At 35.7% G+C, this 16,580-nt stretch overlaps 3 pseudogenes; all 3 read right to left on the bottom strand.

Annotated features, from left to right (window-relative positions):
• Positions 1 to 1,394: 1,394 nt before the first annotated feature.
• Positions 1,395 to 3,829, bottom strand: LOC121789123 (annotated as a pseudogene).
• A 712-nt stretch (positions 3,830 to 4,541) lies between these two features.
• Positions 4,542 to 7,298, bottom strand: LOC121789116 (annotated as a pseudogene).
• A 567-nt stretch (positions 7,299 to 7,865) lies between these two features.
• On the bottom strand, positions 7,866 to 14,869 carry LOC121789115 (annotated as a pseudogene).
• Positions 14,870 to 16,580: the final 1,711 nt, after the last annotated feature.

Raw genomic sequence — 16,580 nt, forward strand, 5'->3', positions numbered from 1 at the left:
TTTTCCTCAAGAATTTGTTGATAAATTATCTGAATCTGAACGTATTTCTATATTAAAGATTGCTTTGATCCGTGAAGAATAAAATGCGAAGTCCCACTCAAATTTGAACATTTTGACTTGACTTTTGTTGTTTGCGCCCCGAATAATTCGAATCGATTGATAAATTTTAGCAATTCTCCATTTGTAGATACAATATTCATTTTTCCCAACGAGAAATAAAGGACGGTCCAATTATAGAGTATTGAGTTGGTAAATTAATTTAATGGAATTTCCTTATGCCGTGTGACATAATAATACTCGGTCGTCTACGTGTTGCCAACTATTATGCAAATTGCAATTTAAAGAGACGCTGAAAAAGTAGGACGAAGAGATGGGAATATATATAAATAAATAAATAAAAAGAAAATTTAAATTTAGAAAGTCTTAATCTTTATACTCCATCTATCATGTTAATTAGAAAACTGGAGTAGTAAATTATATGGATCGTTCCAAGATCAGTTTATAAAAATATGTATTTTTTATTTAAGAACATCAATAATCATTCTTGATTTACTACCAACATCCCATTTATTAATTGGACGGTAAGCATCTGATCAACTAATGATCGTACATGTGAATTCGAGAGGAAAAAATCGTTATATTTTTTAGTGAAAAAAACTTTTTATAATTAGTTACACTATATCACAACACCGACCTATTCTGAATTATAAAAAATACATTGTTTAATTGATTTTATCAGAGAAATATGGTGCACAAAAGAAAAATAGCCATAAATATCAAATGAAATTGTATGCCCCAAGTCTAAATTACACTTAAGGCAGAACTAATTTAAATTCTAAAACAAACTTAAGTTCCGAATTAGGATCAAACATTTGTTTTGAAGTCCAATAGAAACTTTTGCTCTTAGTATCCGAGTATTTTGTCAAATATTGTGTTGTTCTATATAATGACTAATGCGGCACCAAACCAACGATTAAAAAGAATAAAATTACAAAATTTGGTCGTTAATAAATTGAATATTATGTTCTCTCTGTTCCCCCCTTTGCAGAGTTATTAACCCATATATAGACTGAACTACATGGATTGTTGTTCATTGTTCCAACTCGACAGAGTAAACTCCAAAACTGTTAGCGTTAGATCACATGCATATGTTTGGATGTAAATAGGAATGGAAATAAATGAATAAACATGAGATATAATGTAATTTTGACATTACGAAGACAGACAGAACTTTAGAAAAAGACAATCGTACAAGAAGATTAGAATGACTTTTAGTCATGGAGAAACGCCAAAAGAGTTTTATAGTGAAGCAGATGCTGAGTCGTTCTTATTCGTGACGTACCCGAACGAAAAAAGATCCTATGGAAGTTTACCTGTATAATGAAGCGATGATGCTATGACATGCTAGTAGAAACATTTTTAGTTTCTACTAAGATGAGGCCATCAGGGAAGGGATCCAAAGCATCTTGCTTCCCGTTCACATAGTAATCCACAACTGCATTCATTCGCCACAGCTTATCAGGGTGATAATTTACATGGATTACGACTGGCTTAAGCTTGCGCAGCTGTGAGTCTTTCCTGACGGTTTTGAACAGAACTTTACTGTTCATGAACAAGTAATGATCCATAGTTCTTCTTGATGCATGTAGCCCCTCATAACCAGGATGCGATGGGTAGAACAGCTCTTCGTTGAAGACAGCTTGGTCCCAAGCATTCTCTCGAGCCAGCCTACTAGCCACACGGTCCAAGAGCTCTATAGAGGGGATTGTGGGTCTAATATAGAAGAATCCAGAGTTGTAAACCCATATCCTCATCGTATGAGCGTACCTAGCCCATCCCATTTCAGGTTCATCAAAAACATCATTGTACCCATAAGCTGTCATGTTATTGTGACCATCAGTCATGGACTCCACGTCCGAATCCCTGTAGAGATGCTCAAATGGATTTTGCAAGTAGACTATGTCGACATCTGAGAGCAAAACACTATATCCCATCTGCAAGAACTCCCTCAAGATCCGAAACTTCAATCCTGAGACAGCGTGATTTCCTCCAGTTCTAGCAATAGATTCGAAGTTCTTATCTTCGTTTATCTCCTCTACATCTTTTTTATATACAGGAACACCATTTGCTAGGCACAAGTTGTAAATTTCCTCATCCAACGCAAAGACCAAGTAATTCGGTATCCCTACTCTTTTGATATTCGTGAACCACACCTCCAACATATCCTTAACATTTGAATTGGCAAGTGTAACAATGATTTCATGATTCACAGCAACTTTCTCCAGTAGCTTGGCCAATTTCGGGTTGACAGATTCATCAGGTACAACTGCAGGGTTGGTTCGCAATGCCTTAACAGTGCCAAAAGGCCCAGCCTTTTGCTGTTTGCCTAACACCATCACCTGTTTCTGGGCACTATCCTTCCCTTGCTCAGCAAACCCAAGCTTCTCCGTCAACTCCTTAACTTGCCTTTCAACTCTGCATTTTTCTCTGAAGCAGTGACAAACTCTGATTTTAACAAGTTGATGCGTTCTGATGATTCACATGAAGAGGTAATAACCTGGCAGATAGATCATTCAAGGGCAAAATGAAGTTCGACATTGTTCGAGAAAATAGTTCCTCAAAGGTCAGCTGGTAAAATATAGACAACCATGACCAAGTGATAAAATATTAAAAAAAATACACTGATAAACTCCCTAAAGGAATACCATCCTCATCTCCTTAGTTATATGATTCATGCAAATACACCAGCCTTCACATGCACAGAGACACACAAAAGATGCACTATACATGATTCGATAAACTACGAAAATCTTTGTTAGAGATTCAAAAATTAAAACCATAACCAAAACAATTTGCATAGTTCTAAGAGACTAAAATGCACATACATAATACTCCAATAGAAGTCACTCATATTGTTCACTTTTTCATTCTTTGTGGTTGGCAAAAAACTAACAGCCGACAAGGAAGCTCAGCAAGAATGCAGCTTCTCCATTTTTCTTCAGAAAATAGCTTTATTCAATAGTTCCTATAGTCTGATCACCATCAAGTTACTAAAAACAGCGATACTTTTTCCTCTTTCGAATTCCATCACTTCATTACCTAAGTCACCGAGCTGCAGAGGATACTTCTATTCCTAATTTCCTAAATCCTACAACTTCAGTTTCAGTCAGCTCATGCAGAAGAAATGGAAAACAACGCTTCAATCCAATTATAATACCAAACTAGAGCAATAAATTTAAACATCACTGATCCAATTCCAAATCAAACTCTCAATTTCTAGTCAACGCTTGTTGAAATCTCATAAAATAGCTCGAGTTCGAACAGATGGGCGGTAAAAAATTGTACCTCTGGATCGGAGGCGGCCGACGCGTCGGCGACTTAGCGGCGTTGATGATAAGACGAAGAATCCGCCGGGATAGAAGAAGGCGAAGACGCAACCGAGTAATATTCCGACGAAGATGGCGGCGGCGATTCTCGATTTGCCGCCTTCCTTCTTCATCAACGCGGTCTCTCTACGACCACCAAGCATCACTTTCTCACCAATACGCGATTGCTACAGCAAGCATTTTTCAAACACGAACTCAGCAGTGTCGGTAATTAACTACTGATAAATTAAACTAAACAATACTCCTAATCTGCATTATTTCTCTACAGCCAACTCAGGGGAGTAGACTTTTATCCTGCGCACCCATTCAACGTTATTTTTTTCTGCATTGATTATAACTACTAATCCTATTTAACAAATTACTACTAGCGTTTCATTTTACTAAAAAAATTATTCGTTTGCTTTTAGCTAATTGCTATAAAGTTCACTCAATTTTAATTTTACAGGAATAATTACATTAATTATTTTATCAAAATGCATGAAATTCGGCCTGTTCTTCAATTATGAAAAACAGTTTAGATATGAATATTCATAAATTATCTAAAAAAAAACTTGGTACACCCTCAAATTTTGGTATTTGAATATCGAAAAAAATCTAGTACTACTATTTTGACACTAGGAGCTTTTGCATCTCTTCTTTATTCAGACAACTTGGAAGCAGGGGGATTCCATTTGAGTTCAGCGAACATTGAAATAAAAGCTTCAATTGTGGAGTAGGGGATCCGCTCCGCGATTCCGGAAAATATTTATTGCCAAACCATATATAGTGTGACAAAAAGATTAACAATTAATGAGCACAGTTCACAGATAATGTTGGTCGTCTTAAATGAGAAATGAATATGCAATTTATTGAAAGCTCGACCAAGCAAGCACTAATTTACAAACATAAGAAACTGAAAATACATATCAATAATGTGACAAAGTAGTAGTAGTACTTTTTACTGTAATTAATACAGCAAAGGCACATCATCTTAATTTCTATTCACACAAAAAAATAAGAATGTGCCATCATTGATAGATAGATAAGATAGATATAGATATATATATATACAACCATGTGAAGAGTGATTCAGTACAGCAAAAATTCCACAAACACTAGCTAAATGTTAGACATCGATACTCGAGACTAAGTTAAAAACTGAAACAAAGTAGGAACCCATCTTCTAAAGCGATTGAAGTTAATAGGCACAAATTGCTAAGAACTGCAACTTATTTGTCAGCCCTCGACTTCAGAATCCTAATCTGAATCTGAATCCAAATCTAAATCTAAATCTAAATCTGGAGTCTCCACATGTTGGCGAGGAGTAGGACCTCCGATTTGCCTTTGCGTAGGGTGCAAGTATTTCTTTAACCATTTGATTAGCTATTAAAATAAGAGACTCAGTTAATAAGATATAGTGTGAAGTTAGAACATTACATGCTAATCAAGATCACGCTTTTTATAGATTAAAAAAAAAGTAACAAAAGTAACTTCTGGTTGTCCAATTGTAACAGAAAACAAGCACCTGACAACAAAATCTTCGTGAGGATTGACCTCGTAACCTGAATTTCCGCTTCATGTTTACTCGCAAATTTCACCTGCAGGAACATATTAACATAATACGTATTAATGCCCAAGCTCAATATCTTTTCTGCTAGAAGTTGCTGGAGAAGGCTGTTACCATTTCACTACGGAAGAAAATAACAATTTGATCAAGCCTGGCCTGATGTTTCTGGAGGAAAGCCCGCAGATAATTCGTATACAACACACTTGCCCCCTACCATAATAGGACATTGGAAGGTATAAACATTCATAAATTATCACCAACAAATATCATCCTAGCTCTAGCATCTAGATACCTAAAATGAACTTAATTAGATATTGTATATAAAGAGGTTGATATTATATCACATTATCAGTTTTTTTTCCAAAGTTGTATATACCAAACAAAGTTTGATGTTGTTCAATTGGTCATAAGTAAATGCAGATGATGATCCCCTACCATTGCTATTGAAACACAGATGTACACAAGAAGGATATGATATTGACCAAAAACTAAACCACCTATGACAACAGCACCGTATAATGAAAGTTGCAATGCCCACTGCAGAAAACAATTCAGTCTGAAGCATCATTAGAAGGTAAACATAATTAGTCAGTTTTGCTTATCCGTAGGCAAACTGAAGCTTCTCTTCACCAGATAAAAAAATTGATACTAGACACATGCACCAAACACAAAAACTGCAAGTGATATATACTCATCAAATAACAAAATAAGTCATTTACGAAAAACAAAAACACTTCAAGATATAGATTTAAAAACCTTAACAAAACCAAACAGAACTGGATTTATTTTGCTCAAACCTACCTCAACAGATGGCAGTTGAAGCCAGACAAGAAATGCAAACTTTAAATGGTAGTAGAAAGGACACCTGATAAAACAACATAAAAACCAATACCGCTGGTGTTATCAAAAGCTACAAATCAACCCTGAAAAACCAGCAGACAGTAAATTGAAATTTTTTTTCTCTTCTGGGGAGGTGGGAAGGAGATTTTTCTTCAAAATAGTACCAATAGAGAAGCTTATCAGTGAAGGTCTCAGCAACCGTGAAGGATCCATATGCTGCAACCATTTACCACAATCATAATGAAATAAAAGTAACAGTGAACTCTAACAGACTGAAATGTCCTGTAACTTTGCAGAAGTAACAAACGCATACAGAAAGCACTCTTTAGATTCCTTTTTATCAGGTACCGTCAATAAAACCATAAGAGAAAGTATGTCAAATTATAAGGTCAATTAACGGCCACTAGCATGCATATTAAAAAAATCACAGTTTAACATATTAGAGAACAAAAGTTGTCGACCATAAATAGACATTAAGAATCAAGTTAACCATATCACCTCACTTACCAGCCCAGTATACAAGCCATTTATGTTGGTCATCTTGATCCTTCGACTCAATGGCCTTGAACGTAGAATAAACAGGTAAGACAACCCCCACAGAGCAGCTGAAAGAAACATGCAGATTGTCAGCAAGCTATCGGCATTCATATTCTATTCATGGACGACATGACTCAAAAGTGAAAATGCTGAAAAATATATTAGCTTCAGTGATGGTTATATGCAGAAGATACAAAATGTCCTTCAAATATACAACAGCTGTGGTTAGAAACTGCCAGAAGTTAAACCCTATGGTTAAGCAATACAAAATCTCATTATTCCTATTAGCTCATACTAATCGACACTCATCTGAGAATATAATTCAAAACTCACCATGCTGTACGAACTACAATATTGGAACCAAGGGGACAGAGAAGTAATCGCAGCCCGACCTGCATTAGTACGAAGCAATAATTATATTATTTCCATATGCTCAAATGCAGGTTTTAACTAACAAATAACAATGCAGCATACAAACACATGCGCATGGAGATAAATCCTAATCGTATTTGCTGTGTCTAGACTCCATGAATGACCATGTCGATTTAATAATCAATCATTGTCACAGCAATCGCATGCCAAACAACGATTTCAAAATTCTAATTATCTAATATTTTCCGCTACTTTAAAATTTCATAATTTAAACAAGCAAAGAACAAAATAAACAGAAATCGACAGATTTACATCTAGGAATTCCTCGCAAATTAACTCAATAAAATAAATTCCGATTCCGAATAGAAGGCGAAGGTCAACAGATATGAAGAGAATTGTACGTCGGAGGAGATGCTGGATCCAAGGAAATTCATCCTTAACGAAGAGAATTCTTCACAAAATTCCTATAAGTCAATCTCACGAAATTTCAATACCCAGCTCTGACAGGGAAACCTCTCTCGTTTGCAATTTGAAATTATTCAAATAAAAATCTGAAAGAAAAATGATCAGAATGTAAAGGGCGTGTGCGTTTGAGAGAGAAGGGAGGCAGGGTTATGGTCTACGGCATTTTGAATCTTTGATTGACTACCTCTAGCCGGTAAGGGTATATAAGTCTTTTGCTCAGGTTGCTGGGAAAAGAATACTTACTATCTATCTAACTTTGAGGCAATTAGTGTTATTTGAGGATTGAATTAAATCCATGTCTTGATTAGAGTTTACATGCATTTTATAATTTTATTACTGATTTATTAAGAGTATGACATATTTGTACATTATCGAAGTTCATTTTTTCGATCATTGATGTTTATGTGTAAGAGATGAATTTTACAAAAAATAATAATTTTGTTGTGAATTTTTGTTGTATTAGGTATTCGATCACTTATAGTCATGGGTGCTATAAGTGGTTAGTATGGGTCGAAATTTGTTCAAAATAAAAAATACCCATCAAATTATAATAGTGTGCAAAAATAAACTATTATTGCTCGAAGAGTTGGTTACAATCTTTTACAAGCTGCTGCTGTATATGTACAAAAACGAGAATACTTTTTGAGTTCGAAATTTTTTGAACCAAGAAACATGAAAATATTGAAACAAAATTTGTAATCTTGTGTTGCAAAAATAACTAGATAGTTGAAATAGATTTAGTTAATCGTAAAACTGTACATGTAAATGCAGCAACTAGAGTTTCATATTACAGCATGGGGTTAATAATCATCGCATATTCTATTGCGTTTTAGAACTACTCCTCTCCTTAATCTATACCTTGATTTCACTTCTTCCTTTTTACTTCTTTTTGTACCACTACTACAGCTTTCTGAAATCCATAGCAAAACTTACATTAGTGTTACAAAACAATGATCAATGAGATACTGATCCATTTACTGCCTCGAATTTGGGTGTTACTGTTTGTTCAATAACAAAATGATCGACGATCTTTACAGTGTTGACAGGATCGTGCTGACAAGAACGCGATCTCCATTGGTGGTGGCTAAGGTCAGGTGGTTGTTTCGATTCACCTTCCCAACTAGGATCCAGCTTCCACTCTTTCGGCACCTTCAAATTACACATGCGGGTCAACCTTAGCACACAACGATGGCAACGAAAGAAGAAAAATGGACCATTGTTTCTCACCTTATCCACAGCAAGTGTGAAAACTTCAAGATCGCCTTTTAAGTTAATATGGAACCGAGTAAACGACTTGTAGTTAGCAGTGCGGAGTGAAGAGAAAGCCTCGTCAAAGTGTATGTGAAGCCAATTGATGCAGATATATAGCTAGCTTCCAAAAATCAATGAAACGATGGGAGTTGAGAAGACCCAGTAGTAAAGGAAGACTGAAGCATAATATATCGCGGCCCCTCCACGAGGAAAATGACTCCATCCCGTTCTTGCAGATAGTGTTTCTGGTGACAGCCATCACCTGAAAAATAATATTTAAAATAGGATGGAAGGGAAAGGCACATAAGATGAAGAAAGTTGTATACTGTATTCACCTCAGGGATATCAAATGCTGACATCAGATATTTAATGCATGCTGGATAAAGGCCGAGTGTCCATTGCTCAATACGTGGCCGTAGGCCAGATGGGTCGGGAAAATGCTCGCTTGCTCAATACGTGGTCGTAGGCCAGATGGGTCGAGAAAATGCTCGCTTTCCACGTATCGATACCATTCACACAGAGTATGGTATCCTGAAATGAAAATTTAAGACATAAACCGAGAAAAAATCAGTTATTTCTTGTGGGACGGACTAAAGGAAAAAATGCATATTCTTGTGGGACGGACTAAAAGGAAAAAGTGCATATTCTTGTGGGACGGAGGGAGGACTAAATATATAGTATCCCAACCAACAAGGCATTCACCTGAAGTTGCCAACAATTTATGCCTAATGCAAGTATCGATACCCAATTCCAAAAGCAGCATGAGAATCAAGGCAGCAGAAAGGTGAGCAGAAAAATGGAGAATGCCTACTGTAAATTTTCTCTTGCGGGGCAACTTTGAAGGCACGAAGGTGACAGCAGTAACCAACAAAAAGAAAGCACCAGCCAAAGATACATACGAGTGTCCAAGCATATAGATGAAAGCATCCCATACTGATCTGAAGAAGCTCTTCAAGTGACCAGAAAACGTATCATCCTGTAAGATGTGATCCAGCTTACACTAGAAAAGGGGGAAGGCAATCAGTCATCTTACTGTCAATTGTAAAGTTTGAACTTGATACTAAAAGCAGTTAGGATGCTCGCTTCTTGACAACTGAATCAAGGTATTCAGTGGCAATAACCAGGAAAATATTTACCTGTGGAAACATGGAAAAGGCTAGTAGAAAGTATATAATACCGCCTATGAAGTCAAACTGCCAATTTTTCTTCCGAAACTTTAATATGTTTCCAAGAGCAATCTGCACCAAGATTATAAACATATTATTAGAAAATTAGCATCTGAGAAGTAGATGCATCAATCATGAAATTGCAGATTACCCTGCTTGAGTCTTCAAAAGATGGATAAGCTGCCTTGCTTTCATAAGAAGCTTCATATAAATATCAAAATTACTGAAAACATGAGTCGGGTGCAAAAATGCTCCGCCGCAACCATTAACAAGTAAATGATGTACATATGCGGGCTCCTCTGAGGGTACATGAGAATTGCCCATGTAATGATGCAAGTCCCCAGCCACTCGTAGTTTGCACCTCCCTTTTAAATGGTCCCGTATCAAGTGTGAAACATTCTTCCCAGTGACATCATCCCAGTACCAATCGAGTAACCAGTTAGGCTCATGAGTCATGATGATAACTGAATCACAATCCCCCACCTGTGAAGAAATACTTACAATTTAAACATCAAGTTTCACAATAAAATAAAACACAAGGTAAAAAAAAGGGCTAAAATGTAACTAACTATGAGAAGATGAGATTAGCAAAACCAAAGTAAAGGTTTGTAAAAATAAAATAATTGTGTTTGTCGATCTCCAACCACAACCACGAGTTAACATGTATGATCATGTCAGTAAATGAGATTTCTGCCTTTCTCCCTACTGTTTGCTAGTATGTTCAACATCGAGCCTCTGTATCTTCTGTTAACTGTGAAAAATTATTCCTAATTATTAGTGAATATTAATATCTAACAGACCCCTAGCTTACATGAGAAAGCACTATCACAAATATAAACAAATACAAGAGGAATAAACATTATAAGTTATAACAGCAGCACTTGCCACAAAAGCCAGATATTAAGAAATAATACCTTTTCTTTAATCAGTTCCGAAAAGAACTTGAATTGGTAGACATCAATATCAGAATGGAGAGCAAGGTCAAGGCCAAAGACCCACCATCGTTTTGGAAGCTGAAGGGCAAAATAGCTTTTCTTTTGGGGCATAAACCATCCACCTAACCAACTTTTATGACATATATACCGCATAAAGGTTTGAAGCCCATCAAACCAATCTGTAAATGAGAAGAAGACGCCATGCCAAATCTATATTAACCAGTAAAATGATCAAAACTGAAATAAAGAAGCCAAAGTAGCACTTAGTTCAAATCTGGGCAACCAACAGAAACTAAACCAACCATGATTTCCAGGTATAACAAAGCATTGAGGGCCATCATACTCCTTCAGTAGTGACTCCCACAAGGCAATTCTGGTTTATTTGCAGCTATATGCTCCTCCTTATACCACAGAGGAGGATGAAGAGCATCTTCAAAGGGACGAAAAAGGCGTCTCTCATACGTAAATGCAGATGGATTAGGATACCTGAAATCCAGATTTGACATCCTGCTTAGTATTTAACCCTAAAATATACAGAACTTTCAGTAGTCCCAGTCTTAGTTAGAGTCCTAGAAAATAAATAGCAGAAAGAGAACTCGTTGATCTTATGCAAGATCACCCCCAATAAGGAGCAAGTTACTTCGTGGCAAAGTAATCGAGGAACCATTACTTTGAACCCTAAGAGAAGGCTGAGCAATAAGCCGTGCCACACTATATGAAGAATTGCCACCGTCGCCAGTATCGGCCATAAAATCAAACCACAACTCATCGTGTTCACTGAATTGGTCGTACAAAAGATCATATTGCTTAGCTGCATCTTCAACCTTGCTCATTGCAGCCTAATATTTGAAAATTGCAGAGTATGCAATCACACACTAAAAATCAAATAGCATATTGCAGATTTCATGATAATATACGGTAGTGACACAAGTATCACAATTAAAAGCAAGTACCTTACAAGGATGGAGCATGAGAAACAAAAGTTTGAAAAATACATGAAAAAGCTTGAAACATGTTTGAAGGAGCAATTTCATAAATTAGATATTTGAAAATTAACGGAGACCAAAAAAAAAGGAAATTATAAATGGTTAATGTACCTGCATCATACGCATGTCAAAACGCCCAACAAACACAGCAACAGATACCAGCAGATCAAAAACTGTCTTAAATAAATAAGCTGACGTCCTAAACCATATCAGAAGAAAGATTAAAATGATTGGAGGTTCCACCAAATAATATAAGCATCCATGTGGATTGTGGAACCATGCGAGAGTCTAAAACTGTACCCTGAGTACCAAGGAACCATATCCAGAAAATCAGGCTTCATTTGCTTCTTCTTCAACTTCTCGGATTCTTTTTGTGATACAGGGTGAGTAAGAACCCAACTGTTGGAGTTATCAATTAACATCACCAATTAGAATAAGACTAAAAAATGAGGATGACAACATCAGAAAATGCACCCACTTTTCTCAATGTCTGAGGGACATGTAGCCTAAAGATTTACTTAAATTGTGAGAAATGACCAAACAAAATAATTAATGGCCAGATTATCAGTAATCAAAGACTATTCCACACTCATTGTTTGCCCACCCAATGTTGCAGTCCAACTTCGCTAAGTGGAAGAAACAGAGTTATGTAGTTACTTTAACCAATACACAAGGTGATTTGTTCGGTAAACACAACACTGACATATGCTTAAATGGAGGCAAAATGCATTACTTAAAGGAGCCAAACGAAAAAACAAAAAAAACAAATCTGAAGTACAGCAGATGGTGTCTTGTTAACCCTCACCCTGTTGATCTCTCCACAACATAATTTGCAATATAAAGACCTATAAAAGTGAGCCACCGCTACAAGTGAGCTGGAAAATGAGCAACAAAAGAATAAGATAATTTGACATGTCGATGTAAAACAATGGCTGATGGCAGCAGATAGAGAACATACCTCTCCATAAATGACCCATTTTGACAAAATGGATAATCATTGGCGGAACCAACTGGAGCAAACCATGATTTACAAACTTGATCTTTGAACTCATTCATGCGAACAATTTTGTAAGCCATGAATTCCTTTCTTCCTTGTTCCACAATGTAAACCAGCCAGAATTCCTTCTTTCAAATGTCTTTTCTTTAATGTTTGCTCGGTTGCCACAGTGGCTATAAAATACACAACATGCCACACTTATAACCTACACAACAATAATGGCAGCAATAAGTAACAAGGAAGTTTGACCTTTTCCAGTATACTATCAGAACTTACAGCACAATTTTGAAGGATTGTCAGAATTGCAGGTCTTCTTCCAGCCACCCGAGCAACAAGGCCAATATACGAGAGGCCAATGAATACAATGTGAAATACAAGAAGAAATAAAATGGAAGATATGTAGATGGTTAGAAACAAAGAAAGATTCATCCTCATATCAACTCCCATTGATTGAAAACTAGGAAGATGATATAAAGCAGCCACCAGTATCCATGCTATGTACCTGAAACGTGAAAGACTCAATTACTGAACCCACTATCCTAATCTCATGACCTTTGTTCTGAGTTGGTATATAGAAATAAAAATTGATGAAATCAATTGAGAATGGAAACATACCAACGACTGAAGTTTGAATAACTTGGTTTGATTGTTTTTCCTATAAAGGGGGAAGAAAAGAAATAGAAGAACCCCAGCAAGCACGCATACATAGACCACCACTTAAAATTGTTGTCTAACTTCTGAACAAGAGTGTGCATGTTATCTGATGATATGAAAAATAGGCAACCTATAAAAACAGCAATGACAGCATGCCGTGAATGTTCATGCGGATACGGATACGTGTGAGTGAATATAGTCCTAAGTCCTAACTGTCTCCATCTTTAGAGTCTCCAATAAACCAGGGTTTTGTTTATCAGAGCCCATGATTCTCTCTTTGTATATTTGTCACTTGTTCAAGTATTTCAGGGTCTTCTCTTGCAAGATAGAAGATACTAGTGCACAACCAAAACTAGCAAGTGGATCCTGAAATATTTCAAAAAAAACAGAAGTAAAAACAAGCATTCACTTTCTCTTTAACAAACCATTATATCATGATGTATCTATTTCAACTGGTCCAAATGAGTGACTAATCATCAGAACTTAGAATTATCTAAATTGAGTATCAGCTTGCAATGCACAGAGGCTAAAGGGGCCAATTAGGTATGGAAATCATGTAATTAAGCCACACAGATCAAACCATTTTCAAGTGACTTCTAGTTTAAATATTTAAACTAAATCATTGATTATATATTATTGTGATCCTACAGGTATAAAACTTGTTCACCACAGAATTTTATGTTCAAGTCAAAACAAGTAGTACTAGTATTGAAACACACAATGTGAGTTGATCACGAGTTTCTTCTCTGGTTACTAATTTCTTCTCTGATCACTAATTTGGCAATGGGATTCATTTTAGATTTCATAACATTTCCGTTTCTAATTTTCTTCTTCTGTAAGTCATGCCAAACCATGCAAGAAGAGACTACTGTTGATTCAGTTTGACAATCAGCCACCCATCGGCTCCTAACTCAAACACTAAGAAAAACCACCACCGCCACGAGCACTATATCAAACAACCGCAATCCAAAGCAACAACCACATAATTCACCAGTTGAAACTCCAAACTAGGGCTATCAGTAAACGTTCAACAACAAATCATATGAACAAAAGCGAAAACAAAGCCTACTCGCATTAGGCTGAATTCTTACTAATCGCATTAGGCTGAATTCCTAGACTCACCTTCGTTCTCCGCCGATATCACAAAGGTCCGAAACCAAAAGCAATTCAGAATCAAGCAGCATTCAGCTATCGCGTCGTCCACGCGGTCTCCGATGCAGAAATGGTGGCTGCTCTGCTCTCTTTCCCAGCAACCAATCCCGAATGTGATAGGCAACCGAAATTTTCAAAATTCTGCGCTAAAATTGAAAATGTTAAGGATTTCCAAGATTAAGGAAGTTGAATATTGAAAGAACGAACGGAGAACCGATAAATATGTTAGAGATTCGTATTCCGTTGTCTAATATGGAGACGTAATGGAATATTTGAAGTGATTAAGAAAAAGAAAAGCCTAATGGCAGCATTTTTGGCATATTCCTTGTTCATCACCGCCCTACATGTCTAAAATGATGACGTGTCCATTTCTCAATCGCATGTAGGATACCTCCGTCGTCGGGAAGCTTGCGCCGCCGCGTGATTGGACGGTGTTTTACCGTCTCCGGCGAGCTATGTTTGGACGCTTGTGCTTCGCCGGTGTATTCTCGGTGCCGATAACTGGTCGTCGGAAGAGGAGGTTATTTGATTTGGGAATTGATGATCGATTTGGGGGGAAATTTGGGGAAGAGGCACAAACGATGTCTGTAGTTAGTTATGTACTTGTTTGATATTTCACATATTTATATATAGTATTTTTGTGAGTGATAATAATTTAATCAAAACGAATGATGAATTGTGGTATTCAAATCATCGTCGACCTTCAAGTATAAATAAAAAATAAAATCGCTTAAAGAAAATATAATGCATTATTAAGAATTAAATATTTTTTGACTTGATAAGTTACAATCCTAGTATTTCACAGATGTCATAAGAAAAAGAATATTAACTTAAATAAGTCGATACAAAATCTTCAAACAAAATATATTTTGTGAGGTAAAAAAAGAACAATTCATCATTACAAAATGTGTGCTGAATTAGTTAGGGTGATTAGATGACTAAGTCTTAATTACGGTGATTAATTGTTAATTAGATTATTAAATGTTTATTGATTGATGCAGTTGTGACGGGTATTTTTTTGGGGATAAAATGACAACTGAGAGCTCCGAGATGGAATAGGTCGAAAGTTAGGAGGCCAAGCCATTTCTTCCAGAGTTAAGGTAAGGCCAGAAATATATTTGGTTTTCACATCATCTATAACAGTAAAAAAAATACAAATCGTAGTACTATAAATTATGTATGTCGCCCCATTTTTATCTATTCTTGTTATAATTTTGTCTGATATTTTAATGTATAGGGGTGTTCGGTTTGCAAGATTGTATTTCATGATTAAATATATACTAGTGTGTTTGGTATTTTAGTTCATGGGATTCAACACAACAATTCAATCCTAGATGAATAATCATGGGATAATTAGTCATAGCTAACCCCCTATGACTAAAATAATCTCACAATTCTATCATAAATTGTATCTTGGTACTATTCTATTTAGGAAACCGAACACCGCTTATGAGTACTAATATTATTAAGGGTTAATTATCGGAAAAACAACAAGTTTGGTCAATTTATGTTCAAAAAAATTTATAATTACTATCATAACTTTAACAAATTTCTCAATTGCTCCATAATCTCATATTTGAGAGAAATTATGTATGATGTAACAGATAAAAAATACTATGCGGACAAAATAGTCAGCTATTCAAACGACTTCGTATAATATAAGGCAGCCATATTTTTTATTTTCGCACATGTATGTACCACGTCAATAAATTCAGACATGTGACACGCCAAATATTTTCGCCATATGGTAATTGAAAAAAAAATATCAAATATATGATCTAATCACTTGTTTTTTTTTAAGTTATGGGATGACAAAATTGACCATGATTTTTTCGAAAATTTACTCTATTATAAAAATACGTAAAACAAGTTGCTATGTCATTTATATATACATAAATGTACTGATTTAAAGCTAAGGGCATTCGAGCAAAGCCTTATACTATATAACTTTAATTGTTTAACATAAAAATTAAATACTAGAAGCTTATCGTTCTCTGAAAAAATCAAAACATGTACACTGATTAGAAGTACATTGATCTTATACAATTGTGAACTCCTACAAATTTTATATGAATATAATATTTTATTTATTTATAATATTTATAATTTTATAACATTAACTTATTTTCAAACCTCTTTTTTCAAATAAGCACTTTAGTAGCAGTTCGAAAATGATGACACCATTTAATTGAAAAACTCCTCCAAATGAAGTACAACTACTCTTCGTGAATATTCTATTTTCACTTTTGGATTGTCTTTATAAAAATGATAGTATTTCTTACACAACTCTGTG

The sequence above is a fragment of the Salvia splendens genome, unplaced genomic scaffold (genome assembly GCF_004379255.2).
Source record: "Salvia splendens isolate huo1 unplaced genomic scaffold, SspV2 ctg145, whole genome shotgun sequence".
Classification (NCBI taxonomy): domain Eukaryota; kingdom Viridiplantae; phylum Streptophyta; class Magnoliopsida; order Lamiales; family Lamiaceae; genus Salvia; species Salvia splendens.